At 63.0% G+C, this 24,475-nt stretch overlaps 7 pseudogenes; all 7 read right to left on the reverse strand.

Annotated features, from left to right (window-relative positions):
* LOC142868814 (uncharacterized) lies at positions 1–119 on the reverse strand (annotated as a pseudogene).
* A 3,827-nt stretch (positions 120–3,946) lies between these two features.
* On the reverse strand, positions 3,947–4,065 carry LOC142868825 (uncharacterized; annotated as a pseudogene).
* Positions 4,066–7,893: 3,828 nt separating this feature from the next.
* LOC142868837 (uncharacterized) lies at positions 7,894–8,012 on the reverse strand (annotated as a pseudogene).
* A 3,835-nt stretch (positions 8,013–11,847) lies between these two features.
* Positions 11,848–11,966, reverse strand: LOC142868848 (uncharacterized; annotated as a pseudogene).
* A 3,830-nt stretch (positions 11,967–15,796) lies between these two features.
* On the reverse strand, positions 15,797–15,915 carry LOC142868804 (uncharacterized; annotated as a pseudogene).
* A 3,830-nt stretch (positions 15,916–19,745) lies between these two features.
* On the reverse strand, positions 19,746–19,864 carry LOC142868805 (uncharacterized; annotated as a pseudogene).
* A 3,827-nt stretch (positions 19,865–23,691) lies between these two features.
* LOC142868806 (uncharacterized) lies at positions 23,692–23,810 on the reverse strand (annotated as a pseudogene).
* Positions 23,811–24,475: the final 665 nt, after the last annotated feature.

Genomic DNA, 24,475 nt, shown 5'->3' on the forward strand with positions numbered 1-24,475 from the left:
AGCCTACGGCACCCGGTATTCCCGGGCGGTCTCCCATCCAAGTTCTAACCAGGCCCGACCCTGCTTAGCTTCCGAGACCAGACGGGATCGGGCGCGTTCGGGGTGGTGTGGCCGTGGACGGCGGAGGGCGCCCCTGCCCCGCTCAAGAAGCCGAGCCTCTCTGCGCTTCCCCGCCGCCTCCTCCCGCCCCAGGCCCCGCGCCGGGTCGGGCCTGTTGAGTTCGCCGGCCGGGTCCCGCGGGCTCCGAGGGACGGGGGTGACGGGCGGGGCGGGCAGGGAGCGGCGGGCCGGGGTTGGGGGCTGTCTCTGTATACACACACACTCACACTCACACGCACTCACTCACTCACACTCACACAAGATGCGCCTCCACGGCTGGACCCGCCAAGGTGGAGCCCTTCCAGCCCCCCTCCTCTCCTCGCCTGGCCTCCTTCACCTCCCCGCCCCCCACCCCCAGCGCGCCGGGGCCGCTGACTGCGCACGGGCGGGAGGGGCGGGGCGCTCGCCCTTTGACCCCAGCCAGGGGCGGCCCTCCCCCACAACCCCTTTCAGCTGCGCCCCCCACCCTGTGGCCCGGCGGCCGCCTATTCCCCCGGGCCAGGGCTGGGGCACAGCGCACGGGGGAGGGGAGCCAGTGTATGGGGCGTCTCTCTCTCTCTCTCGGGATGTGTCCCATGGGTGGGGTGGGGTGGCGTGGTTTGTGGGGCGCTGAAGAAATCAGTCCCCTCCATCTCCTCCCTCTGGAAAACACCCAAGCCCTTGGAGAACTGCCCGCACCTCTACCTACCGTGGGGACCGGGACCCTCCTCTGTGTCCTCCTGTGGCCCAGTCCAAGGGGCCTGGGCCTGGCCGGGGCTGCATTGGACCCCGACCACCCTGGCGTGTGGACTCGCTAAAAATTGGCGATTAGATATTGGATTCCAGCGTCATTGAGGTCATTTCACTAATGAGTGCACCGCAAAGAGTTTCCTAATCCATCTGTGAGGGTGGCAACCGAAAGAGAATTTTAGAGCTGACAGAATAGGCGAGGAAAGGCATAGGAGATTTCCACACCCAGTAAGGAAGCCTTTCCCGAAGTGGAAGAAAGAAAGGAGCAAACAGAGACACCGGTAGCCCGCCCGGATCAGAGTCTGCCCCTGAGAGAAAGTACCCTGACCAGGTTCACCCGTGGGTGGGTCGCGAGCTAGCGGCATTCAGAAGAGCGAGGCCCGCAGTCTGTGCAGAAGACACCTGCACTCGGGTGTGTGTGGCGGCACAATTCACAAGCAGCTCCAGATGTTAAACCAAGGAGAAGCCAGGGAGTTCCCAACGCCCCAGGTGTCCTCAGCCCACGACTGGCTGCTGTGGGAATGCGAAGCCCGGCTCCTTGTCTCAGAGCGGGGCAACCAGGAGGTGTGATGTCCACCCCGGGGTTCCCAGGAGGATCAGACTGAAGCTGGGACTTGGCCTGAAAGTGTCCCCTCGCATGGCCACCCCCTTCCCCTTCCTGCTCCTCTACTCCTGGTGCCCCTCCATCCAGGGGCCAGACCTTAAAGAGTCACCCGCAAGAGAATCCTGGTCCCAAAGGAGCCTTCTGGGGGACCCCTGCTGAGAGAGGTTGTGGGCATGGCCCGCTGGGGCTCTGCCCGACCCAGGGCTGAGAGATGCAACCTCCCAGCTCTGGGTCCCTGCAGGAAGTGTTGGCAAGCACAGGGCCAGTCCTCCAAAGGCCCAGGTGCAGGGAGCCCAGGCCAAGCAGCCTGTGGAAGAAGCCACATGCTGTGCCACCCCGGGGAACACGACTGCAGGCCCGGGCCCTTCCCACCTCCTCCTCCTCCTCCTCCTCCTCCTCCTCCTCCCACCCCGCCCCCGCCCCCGCCCCCACATGGCACAGGGCCCAGAGACACCTCAGACACTTGCTACCCAAAGTGCAAAGGGCATCAGTTGCTCCTCCAAACCCCCCCCAGCCCAGCAGACCGCGTTGTCCAGCCAGCCCCCGGGCCTCCCTGGGGTGCCCAGCACAAAAGTGCAGACACCCACCGGACCCTCAATCTCAGTTTTCGGATGTTTTTGCCACTCTGAGGACCCGCAGGCCGGCTGGGCCTTCTGGCAGGACAGAGAGCCCCGGAATCCGACGTGGAGAGCTGGGTGTACGTCCCCATGAGGAGGCGGTCCCCACCTCCGCGGCTATCCCCTTGCGGGGAGCGGCAGCCGCGGGGCCTCAGAGAAGACACCAGGCTGGGCCCCCACGGCACAGCGGGAGCACGTCCCCCGCAGGCCACTTAGCGACGGCGGCCAGCCGGCGGACGGTTGGGTTGCGCGAGACGCTGCGGCCGCCCTGCTACCGGGTTCCTGGGAGGGCGTCCTGGAACCAGCGTCCACACCAAGCCCTTGGAAGGCCCAGGCGACGGAGGAGCCCCGTCAGGCAGGGGCCGAGGACGGTGACGGCCCGGGCGGGGACGAGCGTGTCAGGCAGGGGCAGAGGACGGTGACAGGTGATAGGCCGGGCGGGAAGGAGTCAGTCAGGCAGGGGCCGTGGAGGAGACGGGCTGGGTAAGGGTTAGGGTTAGTGTCAGGGCACAAGTCACAATCGCAAAGACCTGGAAGCCACCCGAGTGCCCATCGACCCACGAGTGGGTAAATAAAATGTGGCGCGTGGACACCACGGAGTGCTATTCGGCTATGAGGAGCAGCGGTGAGGGGGCACCTCTCGTGGTTCTCCTGGCCAGAGCTGGAACCCGTTCCAGTAAGCCAAGTATCCCAAGAATGGACACACGAGCACCACGTGCTCGCGCTCACCAGCAAATGGGTACGAACCCATGGACACCTAAGTGGACACAGAGGAATCACCTTCTTCGGGTGGGTGTCGGGCGGGTGGGGGGAGGGGATGGGCATACACATCCATTAGGAATGGGGTGGGTACGCACCGACTGGGGGATGGGCGCACTTGAAGCTCTGACCCGAGGGGGGAGGCTGGGAGAGGGCAACGCACCCGTCCTTAACATTGGTGCCCCCACAATATGCTGGAACAACATGAGGGGTAAATGAATAAGAACACGGGGGGGGGAGGGGGGCACGGGCAACACATGTCACCTTAATACTTGGACTCCCATCATCTGCTTGAAAAGAGAGAGAAAAGAAAATGCAATAATAGAGATAAGAGACACTTTTTAAAAATAATGAATCCGGCCGGGCGCTGTGGCTCACGCCTGTAATCCTAGCTCTTGGGAGGCCGAGGCGGGCGGATTGCTCAAGGTCAGGAGTTCAAAACCAGCCTGAGCAAGAGCGAGACCCCGTCTCTACTATAAATAGAAAGAAATTAATTGGCCAACTGATATATATATAAAAAATTAGCGGGGCATGGTGGCGCATGCCTGCAGTCCCAGCTACCCGGGAGGCTGAGGCAGAAGGATCACTCGAGCCCAGGAGTTTGAAGTTGCTGTGAGCTAGGCTGACGCCACGGCACTCACTCTAGCCTGGGCAACAAACCGAGACTCTGTCTCAAAAAAAAAAAAAAAAAAATGAATCCGAAGAGAAAAGTAAAAGGAGGCCTGTGGAGCAGGTCTGGGTGTGACTCCGGATCCCCGAACATCAGGTGCCACCACCAAAGATTCCTACGTGTAGCCCATAGAACCCCAAAAGCAACGGGAGGAGTTCTGGTCACATACTCCCTCAAAATGACATCCTGGCCTTCTTCTGGAACTCCCTCCCCTCTCAGACTCTCAAGGTTTCCTCCAGCGTGTCGGCTCCCACAGAGCAGACCTTTGGTCTGAGACCTGACAGTCCAGAAGCCACGCATGCTGCCGCGTGGCGGCGGTGTCACGGCTCGGGACAAGAGGAGGCCCCACGGTGCGGGCTGGGGCGCCAGGCACCGCGGCGGGCGCTGAGGGTGGGGGTCACCCCCACCCCGGGCCGCCCCCGCACTCCCAGAAACGCGACAGAACCAGAGGCAAAAAAAAAAAGAAGAAGCCTACGGCACCCGGTATTCCCGGGCGGTCTCCCATCCAAGTTCTAACCAGGCCCGACCCTGCTTAGCTTCCGAGACCAGACGGGATCGGGCGCGTTCGGGGTGGTGTGGCCGTGGACGGCGGAGGGCGCCCCTGCCCCGCTCAAGAAGCCGAGCCTCTCTGCGCTTCCCCGCCGCCTCCTCCCGCCCCAGGCCCCGCGCCGGGTCGGGCCTGTTGAGTTCGCCGGCCGGGTCCCGCGGGCTCCGAGGGACGGGGGTGACGGGCGGGGCGGGCAGGGAGCGGCGGGCCGGGGTTGGGGGCTGTCTCTGTATACACACACACTCACACTCACACGCACTCACTCACTCACACTCACACAAGATGCGCCTCCACGGCTGGACCCGCCAAGGTGGAGCCCTTCCAGCCCCCCTCCTCTCCTCGCCTGGCCTCCTTCACCTCCCCGCCCCCCACCCCCAGCGCGCCGGGGCCGCTGACTGCGCACGGGCGGGAGGGGCGGGGCGCTCGCCCTTTGACCCCAGCCAGGGGCGGCCCTCCCCCACAACCCCTTTCAGCTGCGCCCCCCACCCTGTGGCCCGGCGGCCGCCTATTCCCCCGGGCCAGGGCTGGGGCACAGCGCACGGGGGAGGGGAGCCAGTGTATGGGGCGTCTCTCTCTCTCTCTCGGGATGTGTCCCATGGGTGGGGTGGGGTGGCGTGGTTTGTGGGGCGCTGAAGAAATCAGTCCCCTCCATCTCCTCCCTCTGGAAAACACCCAAGCCCTTGGAGAACTGCCCGCACCTCTACCTACCGTGGGGACCGGGACCCTCCTCTGTGTCCTCCTGTGGCCCAGTCCAAGGGGCCTGGGCCTGGCCGGGGCTGCATTGGACCCCGACCACCCTGGCGTGTGGACTCGCTAAAAATTGGCGATTAGATATTGGATTCCAGCGTCATTGAGGTCATTTCACTAATGAGTGCACCGCAAAGAGTTTCCTAATCCATCTGTGAGGGTGGCAACCGAAAGAGAATTTTAGAGCTGACAGAATAGGCGAGGAAAGGCATAGGAGATTTCCACACCCAGTAAGGAAGCCTTTCCCGAAGTGGAAGAAAGAAAGGAGCAAACAGAGACACCGGTAGCCCGCCCGGATCAGAGTCTGCCCCTGAGAGAAAGTACCCTGACCAGGTTCACCCGTGGGTGGGTCGCGAGCTAGCGGCATTCAGAAGAGCGAGGCCCGCAGTCTGTGCAGAAGACACCTGCACTCGGGTGTGTGTGGCGGCACAATTCACAAGCAGCTCCAGATGTTAAACCAAGGAGAAGCCAGGGAGTTCCCAACGCCCCAGGTGTCCTCAGCCCACGACTGGCTGCTGTGGGAATGCGAAGCCCGGCTCCTTGTCTCAGAGCGGGGCAACCAGGAGGTGTGATGTCCACCCCGGGGTTCCCAGGAGGATCAGACTGAAGCTGGGACTTGGCCTGAAAGTGTCCCCTCGCATGGCCACCCCCTTCCCCTTCCTGCTCCTCTACTCCTGGTGCCCCTCCATCCAGGGGCCAGACCTTAAAGAGTCACCCGCAAGAGAATCCTGGTCCCAAAGGAGCCTTCTGGGGGACCCCTGCTGAGAGAGGTTGTGGGCATGGCCCGCTGGGGCTCTGCCCGACCCAGGGCTGAGAGATGCAACCTCCCAGCTCTGGGTCCCTGCAGGAAGTGTTGGCAAGCACAGGGCCAGTCCTCCAAAGGCCCAGGTGCAGGGAGCCCAGGCCAAGCAGCCTGTGGAAGAAGCCACATGCTGTGCCACCCCGGGGAACACGACTGCAGGCCCGGGCCCTTCCCACCTCCTCCTCCTCCTCCTCCTCCTCCTCCTCCTCCCACCCCGCCCCCGCCCCCGCCCCCACATGGCACAGGGCCCAGAGACACCTCAGACACTTGCTACCCAAAGTGCAAAGGGCATCAGTTGCTCCTCCAAACCCCCCCCAGCCCAGCAGACCGCGTTGTCCAGCCAGCCCCCGGGCCTCCCTGGGGTGCCCAGCACAAAAGTGCAGACACCCACCGGACCCTCAATCTCAGTTTTCGGATGTTTTTGCCACTCTGAGGACCCGCAGGCCGGCTGGGCCTTCTGGCAGGACAGAGAGCCCCGGAATCCGACGTGGAGAGCTGGGTGTACGTCCCCATGAGGAGGCGGTCCCCACCTCCGCGGCTATCCCCTTGCGGGGAGCGGCAGCCGCGGGGCCTCAGAGAAGACACCAGGCTGGGCCCCCACGGCACAGCGGGAGCACGTCCCCCGCAGGCCACTTAGCGACGGCGGCCAGCCGGCGGACGGTTGGGTTGCGCGAGACGCTGCGGCCGCCCTGCTACCGGGTTCCTGGGAGGGCGTCCTGGAACCAGCGTCCACACCAAGCCCTTGGAAGGCCCAGGCGACGGAGGAGCCCCGTCAGGCAGGGGCCGAGGACGGTGACGGCCCGGGCGGGGACGAGCGTGTCAGGCAGGGGCAGAGGACGGTGACAGGTGATAGGCCGGGCGGGAAGGAGTCAGTCAGGCAGGGGCCGTGGAGGAGACGGGCTGGGTAAGGGTTAGGGTTAGTGTCAGGGCACAAGTCACAATCGCAAAGACCTGGAAGCCACCCGAGTGCCCATCGACCCACGAGTGGGTAAATAAAATGTGGCGCGTGGACACCACGGAGTGCTATTCGGCTATGAGGAGCAGCGGTGAGGGGGCACCTCTCGTGGTTCTCCTGGCCAGAGCTGGAACCCGTTCCAGTAAGCCAAGTATCCCAAGAATGGACACACGAGCACCACGTGCTCGCGCTCACCAGCAAATGGGTACGAACCCATGGACACCTAAGTGGACACAGAGGAATCACCTTCTTCGGGTGGGTGTCGGGCGGGTGGGGGGAGGGGATGGGCATACACATCCATTAGGAATGGGGTGGGTACGCACCGACTGGGGGATGGGCGCACTTGAAGCTCTGACCCGAGGGGGGAGGCTGGGAGAGGGCAACGCACCCGTCCTTAACATTGGTGCCCCCACAATATGCTGGAACAACATGAGGGGTAAATGAATAAGAACACGGGGGGGGGAGGGGGGCACGGGCAACACATGTCACCTTAATACTTGGACTCCCATCATCTGCTTGAAAAGAGAGAGAAAAGAAAATGCAATAATAGAGATAAGAGACACTTTTTAAAAATAATGAATCCGGCCGGGCGCTGTGGCTCACGCCTGTAATCCTAGCTCTTGGGAGGCCGAGGCGGGCGGATTGCTCAAGGTCAGGAGTTCAAAACCAGCCTGAGCAAGAGCGAGACCCCGTCTCTACTATAAATAGAAAGAAATTAATTGGCCAACTGATATATATATAAAAAATTAGCGGGGCATGGTGGCGCATGCCTGCAGTCCCAGCTACCCGGGAGGCTGAGGCAGAAGGATCACTCGAGCCCAGGAGTTTGAAGTTGCTGTGAGCTAGGCTGACGCCACGGCACTCACTCTAGCCTGGGCAACAAACCGAGACTCTGTCTCAAAAAAAAAAAAAAAAAAAATGAATCCGAAGAGAAAAGTAAAAGGAGGCCTGTGGAGCAGGTCTGGGTGTGACTCCGGATCCCCGAACATCAGGTGCCACCACCAAAGATTCCTACGTGTAGCCCATAGAACCCCAAAAGCAACGGGAGGAGTTCTGGTCACATACTCCCTCAAAATGACATCCTGGCCTTCTTCTGGAACTCCCTCCCCTCTCAGACTCTCAAGGTTTCCTCCAGCGTGTCGGCTCCCACAGAGCAGACCTTTGGTCTGAGACCTGACAGTCCAGAAGCCACGCATGCTGCCGCGTGGCGGCGGTGTCACGGCTCGGGACAAGAGGAGGCCCCACGGTGCGGGCTGGGGCGCCAGGCACCGCGGCGGGCGCTGAGGGTGGGGGTCACCCCCACCCCGGGCCGCCCCCGCACTCCCAGAAACGCGACAGAACCAGAGGCAAAAAAAAAAAGAAGAAGCCTACGGCACCCGGTATTCCCGGGCGGTCTCCCATCCAAGTTCTAACCAGGCCCGACCCTGCTTAGCTTCCGAGACCAGACGGGATCGGGCGCGTTCGGGGTGGTGTGGCCGTGGACGGCGGAGGGCGCCCCTGCCCCGCTCAAGAAGCCGAGCCTCTCTGCGCTTCCCCGCCGCCTCCTCCCGCCCCAGGCCCCGCGCCGGGTCGGGCCTGTTGAGTTCGCCGGCCGGGTCCCGCGGGCTCCGAGGGACGGGGGTGACGGGCGGGGCGGGCAGGGAGCGGCGGGCCGGGGTTGGGGGCTGTCTCTGTATACACACACACTCACACTCACACGCACTCACTCACTCACACTCACACAAGATGCGCCTCCACGGCTGGACCCGCCAAGGTGGAGCCCTTCCAGCCCCCCTCCTCTCCTCGCCTGGCCTCCTTCACCTCCCCGCCCCCCACCCCCAGCGCGCCGGGGCCGCTGACTGCGCACGGGCGGGAGGGGCGGGGCGCTCGCCCTTTGACCCCAGCCAGGGGCGGCCCTCCCCCACAACCCCTTTCAGCTGCGCCCCCCACCCTGTGGCCCGGCGGCCGCCTATTCCCCCGGGCCAGGGCTGGGGCACAGCGCACGGGGGAGGGGAGCCAGTGTATGGGGCGTCTCTCTCTCTCTCTCGGGATGTGTCCCATGGGTGGGGTGGGGTGGCGTGGTTTGTGGGGCGCTGAAGAAATCAGTCCCCTCCATCTCCTCCCTCTGGAAAACACCCAAGCCCTTGGAGAACTGCCCGCACCTCTACCTACCGTGGGGGCCGGGACCCTCCTCTGTGTCCTCCTGTGGCCCAGTCCAAGGGGCCTGGGCCTGGCCGGGGCTGCATTGGACCCCGACCACCCTGGCGTGTGGACTCGCTAAAAATTGGCGATTAGATATTGGATTCCAGCGTCATTGAGGTCATTTCACTAATGAGTGCACCGCAAAGAGTTTCCTAATCCATCTGTGAGGGTGGCAACCGAAAGAGAATTTTAGAGCTGACAGAATAGGCGAGGAAAGGCATAGGAGATTTCCACACCCAGTAAGGAAGCCTTTCCCGAAGTGGAAGAAAGAAAGGAGCAAACAGAGACACCGGTAGCCCGCCCGGATCAGAGTCTGCCCCTGAGAGAAAGTACCCTGACCAGGTTCACCCGTGGGTGGGTCGCGAGCTAGCGGCATTCAGAAGAGCGAGGCCCGCAGTCTGTGCAGAAGACACCTGCACTCGGGTGTGTGTGGCGGCACAATTCACAAGCAGCTCCAGATGTTAAACCAAGGAGAAGCCAGGGAGTTCCCAACGCCCCAGGTGTCCTCAGCCCACGACTGGCTGCTGTGGGAATGCGAAGCCCGGCTCCTTGTCTCAGAGCGGGGCAACCAGGAGGTGTGATGTCCACCCCGGGGTTCCCAGGAGGATCAGACTGAAGCTGGGACTTGGCCTGAAAGTGTCCCCTCGCATGGCCACCCCCTTCCCCTTCCTGCTCCTCTACTCCTGGTGCCCCTCCATCCAGGGGCCAGACCTTAAAGAGTCACCCGCAAGAGAATCCTGGTCCCAAAGGAGCCTTCTGGGGGACCCCTGCTGAGAGAGGTTGTGGGCATGGCCCGCTGGGGCTCTGCCCGACCCAGGGCTGAGAGATGCAACCTCCCAGCTCTGGGTCCCTGCAGGAAGTGTTGGCAAGCACAGGGCCAGTCCTCCAAAGGCCCAGGTGCAGGGAGCCCAGGCCAAGCAGCCTGTGGAAGAAGCCACATGCTGTGCCACCCCGGGGAACACGACTGCAGGCCCGGGCCCTTCCCACCTCCTCCTCCTCCTCCTCCTCCTCCTCCTCCTCCTCCCACCCCGCCCCCGCCCCCGCCCCCACATGGCACAGGGCCCAGAGACACCTCAGACACTTGCTACCCAAAGTGCAAAGGGCATCAGTTGCTCCTCCAAACCCCCCCCCAGCCCAGCAGACCGCGTTGTCCAGCCAGCCCCCGGGCCTCCCTGGGGTGCCCAGCACAAAAGTGCAGACACCCACCGGACCCTCAATCTCAGTTTTCGGATGTTTTTGCCACTCTGAGGACCCGCAGGCCGGCTGGGCCTTCTGGCAGGACAGAGAGCCCCGGAATCCGACGTGGAGAGCTGGGTGTACGTCCCCATGAGGAGGCGGTCCCCACCTCCGCGGCTATCCCCTTGCGGGGAGCGGCAGCCGCGGGGCCTCAGAGAAGACACCAGGCTGGGCCCCCACGGCACAGCGGGAGCACGTCCCCCGCAGGCCACTTAGCGACGGCGGCCAGCCGGCGGACGGTTGGGTTGCGCGAGACGCTGCGGCCGCCCTGCTACTGGGTTCCTGGGAGGGCGTCCTGGAACCAGCGTCCACACCAAGCCCTTGGAAGGCCCAGGCCACGGAGGAGCCCCGTCAGGCAGGGGCCGAGGACGGTGACGGCCCGGGCGGGGAGGAGCGTGTCAGGCAGGGGCAGAGGACGGTGACAGGTGATAGGCCGGGCGGGAAGGAGTCAGTCAGGCAGGGGCCGTGGAGGAGACGGGCTGGGTAAGGGTTAGGGTTAGTGTCAGGGCACAAGTCACAATCGCAAAGACCTGGAAGCCACCCGAGTGCCCATCGACCCACGAGTGGGTAAATAAAATGTGGCGCGTGGACACCACGGAGTGCTATTCGGCTATGAGGAGCAGCGGTGAGGGGGCACCTCTCGTGGTTCTCCTGGCCAGAGCTGGAACCCGTTCCAGTAAGCCAAGTATCCCAAGAATGGACACACGAGCACCACGTGCTCGCGCTCACCAGCAAATGGGTACGAACCCATGGACACCTAAGTGGACACAGAGGAATCACCTTCTTCGGGTGGGTGTCGGGCGGGTGGGGGGAGGGGATGGGCATACACATCCATTAGGAATGGGGTGGGTACGCACCGACTGGGGGATGGGCGCACTTGAAGCTCTGACCCGAGGGGGGAGGCTGGGAGAGGGCAACGCACCCGTCCTTAACATTGGTGCCCCCACAATATGCTGGAACAACATGAGGGGTAAATGAATAAGAACACGGGGGGGGGGAGGGGGGCACGGGCAACACATGTCACCTTAATACTTGGACTCCCATCATCTGCTTGAAAAGAGAGAGAAAAGAAAATGCAATAATAGAGATAAGAGACACTTTTTAAAAATAATGAATCCGGCCGGGCGCTGTGGCTCACGCCTGTAATCCTAGCTCTTGGGAGGCCGAGGCGGGCGGATTGCTCAAGGTCAGGAGTTCAAAACCAGCCTGAGCAAGAGCGAGACCCCGTCTCTACTATAAATAGAAAGAAATTAATTGGCCAACTGATATATATATAAAAAATTAGCGGGGCATGGTGGCGCATGCCTGCAGTCCCAGCTACCCGGGAGGCTGAGGCAGAAGGATCACTCGAGCCCAGGAGTTTGAAGTTGCTGTGAGCTAGGCTGACGCCACGGCACTCACTCTAGCCTGGGCAACAAACCGAGACTCTGTCTCAAAAAAAAAAAAAAAAAAAAAATGAATCCGAAGAGAAAAGTAAAAGGAGGCCTGTGGAGCAGGTCTGGGTGTGACTCCGGATCCCCGAACATCAGGTGCCACCACCAAAGATTCCTACGTGTAGCCCATAGAACCCCAAAAGCAACGGGAGGAGTTCTGGTCACATACTCCCTCAAAATGACATCCTGGCCTTCTTCTGGAACTCCCTCCCCTCTCAGACTCTCAAGGTTTCCTCCAGCGTGTCGGCTCCCACAGAGCAGACCTTTGGTCTGAGACCTGACAGTCCAGAAGCCACGCATGCTGCCGCGTGGCGGCGGTGTCACGGCTCGGGACAAGAGGAGGCCCCACGGTGCGGGCTGGGGCGCCAGGCACCGCGGCGGGCGCTGAGGGTGGGGGTCACCCCCACCCCGGGCCGCCCCCGCACTCCCAGAAACGCGACAGAACCAGAGGCAAAAAAAAAAAGAAGAAGCCTACGGCACCCGGTATTCCCGGGCGGTCTCCCATCCAAGTTCTAACCAGGCCCGACCCTGCTTAGCTTCCGAGACCAGACGGGATCGGGCGCGTTCGGGGTGGTGTGGCCGTGGACGGCGGAGGGCGCCCCTGCCCCGCTCAAGAAGCCGAGCCTCTCTGCGCTTCCCCGCCGCCTCCTCCCGCCCCAGGCCCCGCGCCGGGTCGGGCCTGTTGAGTTCGCCGGCCGGGTCCCGCGGGCTCCGAGGGACGGGGGTGACGGGCGGGGCGGGCAGGGAGCGGCGGGCCGGGGTTGGGGGCTGTCTCTGTATACACACACACTCACACTCACACGCACTCACTCACTCACACTCACACAAGATGCGCCTCCACGGCTGGACCCGCCAAGGTGGAGCCCTTCCAGCCCCCCTCCTCTCCTCGCCTGGCCTCCTTCACCTCCCCGCCCCCCACCCCCAGCGCGCCGGGGCCGCTGACTGCGCACGGGCGGGAGGGGCGGGGCGCTCGCCCTTTGACCCCAGCCAGGGGCGGCCCTCCCCCACAACCCCTTTCAGCTGCGCCCCCCACCCTGTGGCCCGGCGGCCGCCTATTCCCCCGGGCCAGGGCTGGGGCACAGCGCACGGGGGAGGGGAGCCAGTGTATGGGGCGTCTCTCTCTCTCTCTCGGGATGTGTCCCATGGGTGGGGTGGGGTGGCGTGGTTTGTGGGGCGCTGAAGAAATCAGTCCCCTCCATCTCCTCCCTCTGGAAAACACCCAAGCCCTTGGAGAACTGCCCGCACCTCTACCTACCGTGGGGACCGGGACCCTCCTCTGTGTCCTCCTGTGGCCCAGTCCAAGGGGCCTGGGCCTGGCCGGGGCTGCATTGGACCCCGACCACCCTGGCGTGTGGACTCGCTAAAAATTGGCGATTAGATATTGGATTCCAGCGTCATTGAGGTCATTTCACTAATGAGTGCACCGCAAAGAGTTTCCTAATCCATCTGTGAGGGTGGCAACCGAAAGAGAATTTTAGAGCTGACAGAATAGGCGAGGAAAGGCATAGGAGATTTCCACACCCAGTAAGGAAGCCTTTCCCGAAGTGGAAGAAAGAAAGGAGCAAACAGAGACACCGGTAGCCCGCCCGGATCAGAGTCTGCCCCTGAGAGAAAGTACCCTGACCAGGTTCACCCGTGGGTGGGTCGCGAGCTAGCGGCATTCAGAAGAGCGAGGCCCGCAGTCTGTGCAGAAGACACCTGCACTCGGGTGTGTGTGGCGGCACAATTCACAAGCAGCTCCAGATGTTAAACCAAGGAGAAGCCAGGGAGTTCCCAACGCCCCAGGTGTCCTCAGCCCACGACTGGCTGCTGTGGGAATGCGAAGCCCGGCTCCTTGTCTCAGAGCGGGGCAACCAGGAGGTGTGATGTCCACCCCGGGGTTCCCAGGAGGATCAGACTGAAGCTGGGACTTGGCCTGAAAGTGTCCCCTCGCATGGCCACCCCCTTCCCCTTCCTGCTCCTCTACTCCTGGTGCCCCTCCATCCAGGGGCCAGACCTTAAAGAGTCACCCGCAAGAGAATCCTGGTCCCAAAGGAGCCTTCTGGGGGACCCCTGCTGAGAGAGGTTGTGGGCATGGCCCGCTGGGGCTCTGCCCGACCCAGGGCTGAGAGATGCAACCTCCCAGCTCTGGGTCCCTGCAGGAAGTGTTGGCAAGCACAGGGCCAGTCCTCCAAAGGCCCAGGTGCAGGGAGCCCAGGCCAAGCAGCCTGTGGAAGAAGCCACATGCTGTGCCACCCCGGGGAACACGACTGCAGGCCCGGGCCCTTCCCACCTCCTCCTCCTCCTCCTCCTCCTCCTCCTCCTCCCACCCCGCCCCCGCCCCCGCCCCCACATGGCACAGGGCCCAGAGACACCTCAGACACTTGCTACCCAAAGTGCAAAGGGCATCAGTTGCTCCTCCAAACCCCCCCCCAGCCCAGCAGACCGCGTTGTCCAGCCAGCCCCCGGGCCTCCCTGGGGTGCCCAGCACAAAAGTGCAGACACCCACCGGACCCTCAATCTCAGTTTTCGGATGTTTTTGCCACTCTGAGGACCCGCAGGCCGGCTGGGCCTTCTGGCAGGACAGAGAGCCCCGGAATCCGACGTGGAGAGCTGGGTGTACGTCCCCATGAGGAGGCGGTCCCCACCTCCGCGGCTATCCCCTTGCGGGGAGCGGCAGCCGCGGGGCCTCAGAGAAGACACCAGGCTGGGCCCCCACGGCACAGCGGGAGCACGTCCCCCGCAGGCCACTTAGCGACGGCGGCCAGCCGGCGGACGGTTGGGTTGCGCGAGACGCTGCGGCCGCCCTGCTACCGGGTTCCTGGGAGGGCGTCCTGGAACCAGCGTCCACACCAAGCCCTTGGAAGGCCCAGGCCACGGAGGAGCCCCGTCAGGCAGGGGCCGAGGACGGTGACGGCCCGGGCGGGGAGGAGCGTGTCAGGCAGGGGCAGAGGACGGTGACAGGTGATAGGCCGGGCGGGAAGGAGTCAGTCAGGCAGGGGCCGTGGAGGAGACGGGCTGGGTAAGGGTTAGGGTTAGTGTCAGGGCACAAGTCACAATCGCAAAGACCTGGAAGCCACCCGAGTGCCCATCGACCCACGAGTGGGTAAATAAAATGTGGCGCGTGGACACCACGGAGTGCTATTCGGCTATGAGGAGCAGCGGTGAGGGGGCACCTCTCGTGGTTCTCCTGGCCAGAGCTGGAACCCGTTCCAGTAAGCCAAGTATCCCAAGAATGGACACACGAGCACCACGTGCTCGCGCTCACCAGCAAATGGGTACGAACCCATGGACACCTAAGTGGACACAGAGGAATCACCTTCTTCGGGTGGGTGTCGGGCGGGTGGGGGGAGGGGATGGGCATACACATCCATTAGGAATGGGGTGGGTACGCACCGACTGGGGGATGGGCGCACTTGAAGCTCTGACCCGAGGGGGGAGGCTGGGAGAGGGCAACGCACCCGTCCTTAACATTGGTGCCCCCACAATATGCTGGAACAACATGAGGGGTAAATGAATAAGAACACGGGGGGGGGGAGGGGGGCACGGGCAACACATGTCACCTTAATACTTGGACTCCCATCATCTGCTTGAAAAGAGAGAGAAAAGAAAATGCAATAATAGAGATAAGAGACACTTTTTAAAAATAATGAATCCGGCCGGGCGCTGTGGCTCACGCCTGTAATCCTAGCTCTTGGGAGGCCGAGGCGGGCGGATTGCTCAAGGTCAGGAGTTCAAAACCAGCCTGAGCAAGAGCGAGACCCCGTCTCTACTATAAATAGAAAGAAATTAATTGGCCAACTGATATATATATAAAAAATTAGCGGGGCATGGTGGCGCATGCCTGCAGTCCCAGCTACCCGGGAGGCTGAGGCAGAAGGATCACTCGAGCCCAGGAGTTTGAAGTTGCTGTGAGCTAGGCTGACGCCACGGCACTCACTCTAGCCTGGGCAACAAACCGAGACTCTGTCTCAAAAAAAAAAAAAAAAAAAATGAATCCGAAGAGAAAAGTAAAAGGAGGCCTGTGGAGCAGGTCTGGGTGTGACTCCGGATCCCCGAACATCAGGTGCCACCACCAAAGATTCCTACGTGTAGCCCATAGAACCCCAAAAGCAACGGGAGGAGTTCTGGTCACATACTCCCTCAAAATGACATCCTGGCCTTCTTCTGGAACTCCCTCCCCTCTCAGACTCTCAAGGTTTCCTCCAGCGTGTCGGCTCCCACAGAGCAGACCTTTGGTCTGAGACCTGACAGTCCAGAAGCCACGCATGCTGCCGCGTGGCGGCGGTGTCACGGCTCGGGACAAGAGGAGGCCCCACGGTGCGGGCTGGGGCGCCAGGCACCGCGGCGGGCGCTGAGGGTGGGGGTCACCCCCACCCCGGGCCGCCCCCGCACTCCCAGAAACGCGACAGAACCAGAGGCAAAAAAAAAAAGAAGAAGCCTACGGCACCCGGTATTCCCGGGCGGTCTCCCATCCAAGTTCTAACCAGGCCCGACCCTGCTTAGCTTCCGAGACCAGACGGGATCGGGCGCGTTCGGGGTGGTGTGGCCGTGGACGGCGGAGGGCGCCCCTGCCCCGCTCAAGAAGCCGAGCCTCTCTGCGCTTCCCCGCCGCCTCCTCCCGCCCCAGGCCCCGCGCCGGGTCGGGCCTGTTGAGTTCGCCGGCCGGGTCCCGCGGGCTCCGAGGGACGGGGGTGACGGGCGGGGCGGGCAGGGAGCGGCGGGCCGGGGTTGGGGGCTGTCTCTGTATACACACACACTCACACTCACACGCACTCACTCACTCACACTCACACAAGATGCGCCTCCACGGCTGGACCCGCCAAGGTGGAGCCCTTCCAGCCCCCCTCCTCTCCTCGCCTGGCCTCCTTCACCTCCCCGCCCCCCACCCCCAGCGCGCCGGGGCCGCTGACTGCGCACGGGCGGGAGGGGCGGGGCGCTCGCCCTTTGACCCCAGCCAGGGGCGGCCCTCCCCCACAACCCCTTTCAGCTGCGCCCCCCACCCTGTGGCCCGGCGGCCGCCTATTCCCCCGGGCCAGGGCTGGGGCACAGCGCACGGGGGAGGGGAGCCAGTGTATGGGGCGTCTCTCTCTCTCTCTCGGGATGTGTCCCATGGGTGGGGTGGGGTGGCGTGGTTTGTGGGGCGCTGAAGAAATCAGTCCCCTCCATCTCCTCCCTCTGGAAAACACCCAAGCCCTTGGAGAACTGCCCGCACCTCTACCTACCGTGGGGACCGGGACCCTCCTCTGTGTCCTCCTGTGGCCCAGTCCAAGGGGCCTGGGCCTGGCCGGGGCTGCATTGGACCCCGACCACCCTGGCGTGTGGACTCGCTAAAAATTGGCGATTAGATATTGGATTCCAGCGTCATTGAGGTCATTTCACTAATGAGTGCACCGCAAAGAGTTTCCTAATCCATCTGTGAGGGTGGCAACCGAAAGAGAATTTTAGAGCTGACAGAATAGGCGAGGAAAGGCATAGGAGATTTCCACACCCAGTAAGGAAGCCTTTCCCGAAGTGGAAGAAAGAAAGGAGCAAACAGAGACACCGGTAGCCCGCCCGGATCAGAGTCTGCCCCTGAGAGAAAGTACCCTGACCAGGTTCACCCGTGGGTGGGTCGCGAGCTAGCGGCATTCAGAAGAGCGAGGCCCGCAGTCTGTGCAGAAGACACCTGCACTCGGGTGTGTGTGGCGGCACAATTCACAAGCAGCTCCAGATGTTAAACCAAGGAGAAGCCAGGGAGTTCCCAACGCCCCAGGTGTCCTCAGCCCACGACTGGCTGCTGTGGGAATGCGAAGCCCGGCTCCTTGTCTCAGAGCGGGGCAACCAGGAGGTGTGATGTCCACCCCGGGGTTCCCAGGAGGATCAGACTGAAGCTGGGACTTGGCCTGAAAGTGTCCCCTCGCATGGCCACCCCCTTCCCCTTCCTGCTCCTCTACTCCTGGTGCCCCTCCATCCAGGGGCCAGACCTTAAAGAGTCACCCGCAAGAGAATCCTGGTCCCAAAGGAGCCTTCTGGGGGACCCCTGCTGAGAGAGGTTGTGGGCATGGCCCGCTGGGGCTCTGCCCGACCCAGGGCTGAGAGATGCAACCTCCCAGCTCTGGGTCCCTGCAGGAAGTGTTGGCAAGCACAGGGCCAGTCCTCCAAAGGCCCAGGTGCAGGGAGCCCAGGCCAAGCAGCCTGTGGAAGAAGCCACATGCTGTGCCACCCCGGGGAACACGACTGCAGGCCCGGGCCCTTCCCACCTCCTCCTCCTCCTCCTCCTCCTCCTCCTCCTCCCACCCCGCCCCCGCCCCCGCCCCCACATGGCACAGGGCCCAGAGACACCTCAGACACTTGCTACCCAAAGTGCAAAGGGCATCAGTTGCTCCTCCAAACCCCCCCCCAGCCCAGCAGACCGCGTTGTCCAGCCAGCCCCCGGGCCTCCCTGGGGTGCCCAGCACAAAAGTGCAGACACCCACCGGACCCTCAATCTCAGTTTTCGGATGTTTTTGCCACTCTGAGGACCCGCAGGCCGGCTGGGCCTTCTGGCAGGACAGAGAGCCCCGGAATCCGACGTGGAGAGCTGGGTGTACGTCCCCATGAGGAGGCGGTCCCCACCTCCGCGGCTATCCCCTTGCGGGGAGCGGCAGCCGCGGGGCCTCAGAGAAGACACCAGGCTGGGCCCCCACGGCACAGCGGGAGCACGTCCCCCGCAGGCCACTTAGCGACGGCGGCCAGCCGGCGGACGGTTGGGTTGCGCGAGACGCTGCGGCCGCCCTGCTACCGGGTTCCTGGGAGGGCGTCCTGGAACCAGCGTCCACACCAAGCCCTTGGAAGGCCCAGGCCACGGAGGAGCCCCGTCAGGCAGGGGCCGAGGACGGTGACGGCCCGGGCGGGGAGGAGCGTGTCAGGCAGGGGCAGAGGACGGTGACAGGTGATAGGCCGGGCGGGAAGGAGTCAGTCAGGCAGGGGCCGTGGAGGAGACGGGCTGGGTAAGGGTTAGGGTTAGTGTCAGGGCACAAGTCACAATCGCAAAGACCTGGAAGCCACCCGAGTGCCCATCGACCCACGAGTGGGTAAATAAAATGTGGCGCGTGGACACCACGGAGTGCTATTCGGCTATGAGGAGCAGCGGTGAGGGGGCACCTCTCGTGGTTCTCCTGGCCAGAGCTGGAACCCGTTCCAGTAAGCCAAGTATCCCAAGAATGGACACACGAGCACCACGTGCTCGCGCTCACCAGCAAATGGGTACGAACCCATGGACACCTAAGTGGACACAGAGGAATCACCTTCTTCGGGTGGGTGTCGGGCGGGTGGGGGGAGGGGATGGGCATACACATCCATTAGGAATGGGGTGGGTACGCACCGACTGGGGGATGGGCGCACTTGAAGCTCTGACCCGAGGGGGGAGGCTGGGAGAGGGCAACGCACCCGTCCTTAACATTGGTGCCCCCACAATATGCTGGAACAACATGAGGGGTAAATGAATAAGAACACGGGGGGGGGGAGGGGGGCACGGGCAACACATGTCACCTTAATACTTGGACTCCCATCATCTGCTTGAAAAGAGAGAGAAAAGAAAATGCAATAATAGAGATAAGAGACACTTTTTAAAAATAATGAATCCGGCCGGGCGCTGTGGCTCACGCCTGTAATCCTAGCTCTTGGGAGGCCGAGGCGGGCGGATTGCTCAAGGTCAGGAGTTCAAAACCAGCCTGAGCAAGAGCGAGACCCCGTCTCTACTATAAATAGAAAGAAATTAATTGGCCAACTGATATATATATAAAAAATTAGCGGGGCATGGTGGCGCATGCCTGCAGTCCCAGCTACCCGGGAGGCTGAGGCAGAAGGATCACTCGAGCCCAGGAGTTTGAAGTTGCTGTGAGCTAGGCTGACGCCACGGCACTCACTCTAGCCTGGGCAACAAACCGAGACTCTGTCTCAAAAAAAAAAAAAAAAAAAATGAATCCGAAGAGAAAAGTAAAAGGAGGCCTGTGGAGCAGGTCTGGGTGTGACTCCGGATCCCCGAACATCAGGTGCCACCACCAAAGATTCCTACGTGTAGCCCATAGAACCCCAAAAGCAACGGGAGGAGTTCTGGTCACATACTCCCTCAAAATGACATCCTGGCCTTCTTCTGGAACTCCCTCCCCTCTCAGACTCTCAAGGTTTCCTCCAGCGTGTCGGCTCCCACAGAGCAGACCTTTGGTCTGAGACCTGACAGTCCAGAAGCCACGCATGCTGCCGCGTGGCGGCGGTGTCACGGCTCGGGACAAGAGGAGGCCCCACGGTGCGGGCTGGGGCGCCAGGCACCGCGGCGGGCGCTGAGGGTGGGGGTCACCCCCACCCCGGGCCGCCCCCGCACTCCCAGAAACGCGACAGAACCAGAGGCAAAAAAAAAAAGAAGAAGCCTACGGCACCCGGTATTCCCGGGCGGTCTCCCATCCAAGTTCTAACCAGGCCCGACCCTGCTTAGCTTCCGAGACCAGACGGGATCGGGCGCGTTCGGGGTGGTGTGGCCGTGGACGGCGGAGGGCGCCCCTGCCCCGCTCAAGAAGCCGAGCCTCTCTGCGCTTCCCCGCCGCCTCCTCCCGCCCCAGGCCCCGCGCCGGGTCGGGCCTGTTGAGTTCGCCGGCCGGGTCCCGCGGGCTCCGAGGGACGGGGGTGACGGGCGGGGCGGGCAGGGAGCGGCGGGCCGGGGTTGGGGGCTGTCTCTGTATACACACACACTCACACTCACACGCACTCACTCACTCACACTCACACAAGATGCGCCTCCACGGCTGGACCCGCCAAGGTGGAGCCCTTCCAGCCCCCCTCCTCTCCTCGCCTGGCCTCCTTCACCTCCCCGCCCCCCACCCCCAGCGCGCCGGGGCCGCTGACTGCGCACGGGCGGGAGGGGCGGGGCGCTCGCCCTTTGACCCCAGCCAGGGGCGGCCCTCCCCCACAACCCCTTTCAGCTGCGCCCCCCACCCTGTGGCCCGGCGGCCGCCTATTCCCCCGGGCCAGGGCTGGGGCACAGCGCACGGGGGAGGGGAGCCAGTGTATGGGGCGTCTCTCTCTCTCTCTCGGGATGTGTCCCATGGGTGGGGTGGGGTGGCGTGGTTTGTGGGGCGCTGAAGAAATCAGTCCCCTCCATCTCCTCCCTCTGGAAAACACCCAAGCCCTTGGAGAACTGCCCGCACCTCTACCTACCGTGGGGACCGGGACCCTCCTCTGTGTCCTCCTGTGGCCCAGTCCAAGGGGCCTGGGCCTGGCCGGGGCTGCATTGGACCCCGACCACCCTGGCGTGTGGACTCGCTAAAAATTGGCGATTAGATATTGGATTCCAGCGTCATTGAGGTCATTTCACTAATGAGTGCACCGCAAAGAGTTTCCTAATCCATCTGTGAGGGTGGCAACCGAAAGAGAATTTTAGAGCTGACAGAATAGGCGAGGAAAGGCATAGGAGATTTCCACACCCAGTAAGGAAGCCTTTCCCGAAGTGGAAGAAAGAAAGGAGCAAACAGAGACACCGGTAGCCCGCCCGGATCAGAGTCTGCCCCTGAGAGAAAGTACCCTGACCAGGTTCACCCGTGGGTGGGTCGCGAGCTAGCGGCATTCAGAAGAGCGAGGCCCGCAGTCTGTGCAGAAGACACCTGCACTCGGGTGTGTGTGGCGGCACAATTCACAAGCAGCTCCAGATGTTAAACCAAGGAGAAGCCAGGGAGTTCCCAACGCCCCAGGTGTCCTCAGCCCACGACTGGCTGCTGTGGGAATGCGAAGCCCGGCTCCTTGTCTCAGAGCGGGGCAACCAGGAGGTGTGATGTCCACCCCGGGGTTCCCAGGAGGATCAGACTGAAGCTGGGACTTGGCCTGAAAGTGTCCCCTCGCATGGCCACCCCCTTCCCCTTCCTGCTCCTCTACTCCTGGTGCCCCTCCATCCAGGGGCCAGACCTTAAAGAGTCACCCGCAAGAGAATCCTGGTCCCAAAGGAGCCTTCTGGGGGACCCCTGCTGAGAGAGGTTGTGGGCATGGCCCGCTGGGGCTCTGCCCGACCCAGGGCTGAGAGATGCAACCTCCCAGCTCTGGGTCCCTGCAGGAAGTGTTGGCAAGCACAGGGCCAGTCCTCCAAAGGCCCAGGTGCAGGGAGCCCAGGCCAAGCAGCCTGTGGAAGAAGCCACATGCTGTGCCACCCCGGGGAACACGACTGCAGGCCCGGGCCCTTCCCACCTCCTCCTCCTCCTCCTCCTCCTCCTCCTCCTCCCACCCCGCCCCCGCCCCCGCCCCCACATGGCACAGGGCCCAGAGACACCTCAGACACTTGCTACCCAAAGTGCAAAGGGCATCAGTTGCTCCTCCAAACCCCCCCCCAGCCCAGCAGACCGCGTTGTCCAGCCAGCCCCCGGGCCTCCCTGGGGTGCCCAGCACAAAAGTGCAGACACCCACCGGACCCTCAATCTCAGTTTTCGGATGTTTTTGCCACTCTGAGGACCCGCAGGCCGGCTGGGCCTTCTGGCAGGACAGAGAGCCCCGGAATCCGACGTGGAGAGCTGGGTGTACGTCCCCATGAGGAGGCGGTCCCCACCTCCGCGGCTATCCCCTTGCGGGGAGCGGCAGCCGCGGGGCCTCAGAGAAGACACCAGGCTGGGCCCCCACGGCACAGCGGGAGCACGTCCCCCGCAGGCCACTTAGCGACGGCGGCCAGCCGGCGGACGGTTGGGTTGCGCGAGACGCTGCGGCCGCCCTGCTACCGGGTTCCTGGGAGGGCGTCCTGGAACCAGCGTCCACACCAAGCCCTTGGAAGGCCCAGGCCACGGAGGAGCCCCGTCAGGCAGGGGCCGAGGACGGTGACGGCCCGGGCGGGGAGGAGCGTGTCAGGCAGGGGCAGAGGACGGTGACAGGTGATAGGCCGGGCGGGAAGGAGTCAGTCAGGCAGGGGCCGTGGAGGAGACGGGCTGGGTAAGGGTTAGGGTTAGTGTCAGGGCACAAGTCACAATCGCAAAGACCTGGAAGCCACCCGAGTGCCCATCGACCCACGAGTGGGTAAATAAAATGTGGCGCGTGGACACCACGGAGTGCTATTCGGCTATGAGGAGCAGCGGTGAGGGGGCACCTCTCGTGGTTCTCCTGGCCAGAGCTGGAACCCGTTCCAGTAAGCCAAGTATCCCAAGAATGGACACACGAGCACCACGTGCTCGCGCTCACCAGCAAATGGGTACGAACCCATGGACACCTAAGTGGACACAGAGGAATCACCTTCTTCGGGTGGGTGTCGGGCGGGTGGGGGGAGGGGATGGGCATACACATCCATTAGGAATGGGGTGGGTACGCACCGACTGGGGGATGGGCGCACTTGAAGCTCTGACCCGAGGGGGGAGGCTGGGAGAGGGCAACGCACCCGTCCTTAACATTGGTGCCCCCACAATATGCTGGAACAACATGAGGGGTAAATGAATAAGAACACGGGGGGGGAGGGGGGCACGGGCAACACATGTCACCTTAATACTTGGACTCCCATCATCTGCTTGAAAAGAGAGAGAAAAGAAAATGCAATAATAGAGATAAGAGACACTTTTTAAAAATAATGAATCCGGCCGGGCGCTGTGGCTCACGCCTGTAATCCTAGCTCTTGGGAGGCCGAGGCGGGCGGATTGCTCAAGGTCAGGAGTTCAAAACCAGCCTGAGCAAGAGCGAGACCCCGTCTCTACTATAAATAGAAAGAAATTAATTGGCCAACTGATATATATATAAAAAATTAGCGGGGCATGGTGGCGCATGCCTGCAGTCCCAGCTACCCGGGAGGCTGAGGCAGAAGGATCACTCGAGCCCAGGAGTTTGAAGTTGCTGTGAGCTAGGCTGACGCCACGGCACTCACTCTAGCCTGGGCAACAAACCGAGACTCTGTCTCAAAAAAAAAAAAAAAAAAATGAATCCGAAGAGAAAAGTAAAAGGAGGCCTGTGGAGCAGGTCTGGGTGTGACTCCGGATCCCCGAACATCAGGTGCCACCACCAAAGATTCCTACGTGTAGCCCATAGAACCCCAAAAGCAACGGGAGGAGTTCTGGTCACATACTCCCTCAAAATGACATCCTGGCCTTCTTCTGGAACTCCCTCCCCTCTCAGACTCTCAAGGTTTCCTCCAGCGTGTCGGCTCCCACAGAGCAGACCTTTGGTCTGAGACCTGACAGTCCAGAAGCCACGCATGCTGCCGCGTGGCGGCGGTGTCACGGCTCGGGACAAGAGGAGGCCCCACGGTGCGGGCTGGGGCGCCAGGCACCGCGGCGGGCGCTGAGGGTGGGGGTCACCCCCACCCCGGGCCGCCCCCGCACTCCCAGAAACGCGACAGAACCAGAGGCAAAAAAAAAAAGAAGAAGCCTACGGCACCCGGTATTCCCGGGCGGTCTCCCATCCAAGTTCTAACCAGGCCCGACCCTGCTTAGCTTCCGAGACCAGACGGGATCGGGCGCGTTCGGGGTGGTGTGGCCGTGGACGGCGGAGGGCGCCCCTGCCCCGCTCAAGAAGCCGAGCCTCTCTGCGCTTCCCCGCCGCCTCCTCCCGCCCCAGGCCCCGCGCCGGGTCGGGCCTGTTGAGTTCGCCGGCCGGGTCCCGCGGGCTCCGAGGGACGGGGGTGACGGGCGGGGCGGGCAGGGAGCGGCGGGCCGGGGTTGGGGGCTGTCTCTGTATACACACACACTCACACTCACACGCACTCACTCACTCACACTCACACAAGATGCGCCTCCACGGCTGGACCCGCCAAGGTGGAGCCCTTCCAGCCCCCCTCCTCTCCTCGCCTGGCCTCCTTCACCTCCCCGCCCCCCACCCCCAGCGCGCCGGGGCCGCTGACTGCGCACGGGCGGGAGGGGCGGGGCGCTCGCCCTTTGACCCCAGCCAGGGGCGGCCCTCCCCCACAACCCCTTTCAGCTGCGCCCCCCACCCTGTGGCCCGGCGGCCGCCTATTCCCCCGGGCCAGGGCTGGGGCACAGCGCACGGGGGAGGGGAGCCAGTGTATGGGGCGTCTGTCTCTCTCTCTCTCTCTCTCTCTCTCGGGATGTGTCCCATGGGTGGGGTGGGGTGGCGTGGTTTGTGGGGCGCTGAAGAAATCAGTCCCCTCCATCTCCTCTCTCTGGAAAACACCCAAGCCCTTGGAGAACTG

This window comes from Microcebus murinus, unplaced genomic scaffold (genome assembly GCF_040939455.1).
Source record: "Microcebus murinus isolate Inina unplaced genomic scaffold, M.murinus_Inina_mat1.0 scaf043_hap2_Mmur4.0, whole genome shotgun sequence".
In the NCBI taxonomy this organism is placed as follows: domain Eukaryota; kingdom Metazoa; phylum Chordata; class Mammalia; order Primates; family Cheirogaleidae; genus Microcebus; species Microcebus murinus.